The sequence below is a fragment of the Boleophthalmus pectinirostris genome, unplaced genomic scaffold, assembly GCF_026225935.1.
Source record: "Boleophthalmus pectinirostris isolate CB_2022bp ecotype Guang Dong unplaced genomic scaffold, ASM2622593v1 HiC_scaffold_19, whole genome shotgun sequence".
NCBI classification, from domain to species: Eukaryota; Metazoa; Chordata; class Actinopteri; order Gobiiformes; family Gobiidae; genus Boleophthalmus; species Boleophthalmus pectinirostris.
Genome location: NW_026571140.1, coordinates 20,244,061 through 20,248,460, shown reverse-complemented (window position 1 = coordinate 20,248,460; position 4,400 = coordinate 20,244,061).

Below are 4,400 nucleotides of genomic sequence, written 5' to 3'. Positions count from 1 at the left end.
TGTGTTTGATTCCGTTTTTCTGTAAGTGCCACAAATCATTGGCATATAATCGACAGTTTTAATAAACAGACATTTTCCTTTAACTGCAAAGCACTTCTGTGTTGGAAAGATTAGCACTAAACAGAGCAATCAGGAGATGAAATTGAAGTGAAATTACAGGCGCTGTGAAAGTTGATGAAAAAACACACTTGCATCTAAAAATAAAAGACCATTATTTTAGCAGTTTTCATCAATTTAATGCATGATTAAAATGCAAAAAATTGTGTTTGTGCCACCTCTTCGTTCTGCGTGATCTTTCAATTGCAAATATCCTACAATTTTTCAGGATGCGAAGCACGCAAAAGTAGCCAGTGCGTACGCTAAATATAGTCTATAGGGCAGGCTATAGGCAAGCTTGATAGTACTGCTGCCCATGGTCCACTGAGTAACTATGTTTTGAACACGTGCTTTGTGGTGGCCTTAGTGAATTCCACCTGCAGAAATACCACATTCTCGCAGTTTTCAATCATCTGCGCGGCGCGTTTCATTAACCAAACGCATGAAAGAACGCAAAGAACCTTGAATAAATCATATGTCGACGGGTGCGCGCGTGTCTCTGTATTTTAACACAAACATGTGAAATTACATTTGGAAAAGTCAATCAGGGGAACAAACAAGGCAGCCTTCAGCACAGCCAACATCCTTCACATTTTTCCTTTTATTCGAATTCTCCCCAAAAATTCCATCAAGCACGTGTCTTTGCTTGTCCATGTTAAATATGCCGCTTCTAATTGCATTGCTATGAATTCACTTTGGCATTGGAATGTATTTTCGTAGGCGTATTATTTTGTTAATTTTGAGCATATAACTTACGTTTTAATTACTACGAATGTCTGTAGTCTGTAGGTAGGCTATATCCTATATGTAGGATTTGCCCTTTTTCTCCATACACATTGCTAGAGGGGCGTAGCCTATTCTAGTTATTTTAATGCTTAACATGACAAACAAGAACCATGTTTTTTGTGATATTCACCAGGAAGAAAAAGGAGCAAAAATGCAGTGTTGTAATCTAATGTTGGATTTCAGTTCCTTCCTATGTAGTACAGTCTGTATGATGATGATGATGAGGATGATGATGAGGATGATGATGAGTTGTCCGGCCATCTCAGTCTTGCATATCACATCACCGCACAGCACCCAAATGTTTGTTGCATTCATAACCTGCAAAAGAGATGTCTTAAGACGACCCAACAACAGTCAGCGCCTACTGTATAAGTGACCATCACTGAAACTTGGAAAAAGTCTCTGCCACTGTTGCCCTTTGTTCCATCGTCACATCACTTCAACTCTGCATCAGTGTCCAGACCACTATGTCTTCACTGCCAGTGTTTCTCTGCACCTTCTGGCTTCTATCTAAATTCTTTTTGTTGTCAGAATCTAAATGCCAAAGTCTATTATTCTAATCCATTTATTTGTGTCCAAATTGAATTTCCTGCAATCCCTTCTTTTTTTCCAAATGAACTTGGATTCAAACAACAAAATTACATTGAGATCCAGCAATTTTGCCCAGGGGAAATGACAAATGCATACTGTGTGTTATGTATAATATTGGAAATGGCAAACCACAATAGAGCGACAGAAGCAGAGAGTTCAGGGAGAATACAGGGAGGTTCAGACCAGGAGCATGACCTAAACAGCACTCACTCATTGTTTCTGAAGTATTTTAATGTCCTACACTGAAAAACAAACAAGACATAGATAAGCAGAATAAACAATAGATTTTTCTTTTGATACAACTCTTTTATTCACAAATGGACAACTGAATGCACATTCATTCAGTTACATGTATTACTATTAATTACAATTATTATTACTATTACTATTAATAATAATGGTATTCATTAATATTACTTATTACACAGTATGCATACAAATTCAATTTGTTTTATATAATTCCATCCTTTGGTAATGGTCTTATACCGGATGCCCTCTCTAACACGTTTTTGTCAATTTATCAAGGCTCCAGACCAAAACAAATGTGTTAAACTACTGCATGTAGTGGGTAGGTCAGTAACATATTTCCTTTCAGATTTTTATTTGGACTGAGTCATAAATTTGGACCCATAGGCTTTTTCAGGAGGACTGTGAGCTGTGCTGTGGTACGTCTGATAATGATAAAATATCACGCAAAAAATCAAAATGAAGTCTGATGGAGAATCCATTTCAGATTTGCCCTGTCCACAGCATTGGGTCCTGATTTTTTTATTTATTTTTTCTTCCATGCATCACTGTCTTGTGACATTTGAAGCCTGGACTGTGACAATGCATTTCAATAGGCCATTGTTCTGGACCACTATCATCAGTAAAAGCACAGGACCATGGCCATACACCAAACAGCAGAAATGATCACATATAATCACTCAGCATACACCAAGGTGTCTTCAACGGGAGCATTTCCAGCTATTAGGTGAAATTACACTCTTTATATTCAGCTGTATTCATATCAAATGTGCCTGTCCACACATGCTCTCCCAGAAGCCTCAACTGGCCTTGACAGGGGTTCAGACAAACAACTTTAAGATGCTGTAAAGGAAATCCGAGGCAGAATGCCTAATATTACAAATGTAAAAGTGATAGGGGACAGTTATATTGAACTCATATCACTGTGTCCTTGAGCATGATATACAACATATTTTCACAGTTGTTTGATGTTTTTTGTGATGCATGCAGTCAGCTAGCCCTCAGGACAATTCAACCCAACTGGGAGAGTCAAAGGAGCTATGCTTTCACCTAATATCACTGGCTAAAGACAAATAAGTAAGTGAAGACTGGTTGACTGTGGCAGACTTGTAAAGGCAATGGAGCCCGGTTCTAAAATCACAAACAAAGCCATGTACTAAAACAGTAGCAGTGCTATATAAGCAAATCCTTCCAAATAAATATATAATCTACTTGCACATACTTTGCACCCTACAAATGATTTCAAAGCCTCAATGATATCTATACATCATTCACTGCATTAGTTTTATAAATATCATATGATTTTTCTTATCTCCAAAGAAGCAGTAACTGGCCTTCACTTTTCATCACGTTTAAGCTTGAATTAAATTAAAATATGTTTTCATTCACTTTGAATACATGGAATACTTTGAATAGGTAAAGTGGACTGTTCATACACCAGTGAATGTGAGCATGGCTTTTCAAGGTGCTGGTATGCACTTGTTACACTTTGAATACTCCCTATGTCAAGACCTTGCAAGAATATGGCTCTGGAGCTAGCTGGGTAGTAGGCAATTATTTATGATTTTAATGGGTCCAGTACAATAGAATACTTAAAAACAAAACAAACAAAATGTTTTTGTTAATATAATGTCATTCCATGATATTAACTAAATAAAAACAAATATTTCACCTTTATTGCAGGTTGGCAAGATCACTTAATGTCACAAAGAGTATAGAAGAAATGTACAGAAATATTTGTTTGTTTTCCTCGGAATATGTACAACTAATACTATGACCATAAGTGTGGGAATAGTCAACTACTGTGTCTGTATCAGTTTGTTTCGGGTTAAACATTCAAAGCTGCAGCAGAACATCTGGCACATGTCTCAGTCTTATTAGAGAAACTTAGTCCAGTCCACTCAGGCCATGTAGATCTGAACCTGAATGCACAATACAGGTCTAACTGTAATGTTTCAGGCAGTATGCCTCAGTTGGCAGTGGCACAAATGTTATCAGATACAAATTTGTCCTGTAGAAATTAAGCTCTACTTTGGACCTGTGTTTAATACACTGCTGTCAAACTGTATTAATGCCCCTGTAGACATAAGCCCTTTAAAAGTGACAACGTCCTGAATTTGCAACTGTGGCAACACCTTACGTTACATAATAGGACGTGTGCTGTGCCACTTATTCTCTCATTCACTGAGGTATGGAAAAAGATCAAGTTATAACTGTACTTCAAAATAAAATTAGGCTACTTGAGGACTCAAGTTAAAATGCACAATAAAAATTGTACTTGAATAATAATAATAATGATGCATAATTTTTATATAGAACTTTTCTGGACACTCAAAGACACTTTACAGAGCATTATTCATTCACTCCACACTCAGTGGTGGTAAGCCACTTTAGTAACCACAACTGCCCTGGGGCAGACTGACAGAATCAAGGCTGCCAATCTGCGCCATCGGCCCCACTCAGTCACACACCACTTTCACACTAGGCAATGTGGGTGAAGTGCCTAGATATCGGCTATTAGTCAGCCTCCCTGTATGTATTGCAATCACCACATAACTTTATTTAATGTTAGGACTACTGATTGGGCTACTGCAACCTATTTTTGCCTCAAAGGTTAAACATCTTTATCATCAATAATTCTTTAATCACACTAGGCCTATAGTTATCTTTCTGGCCATTTT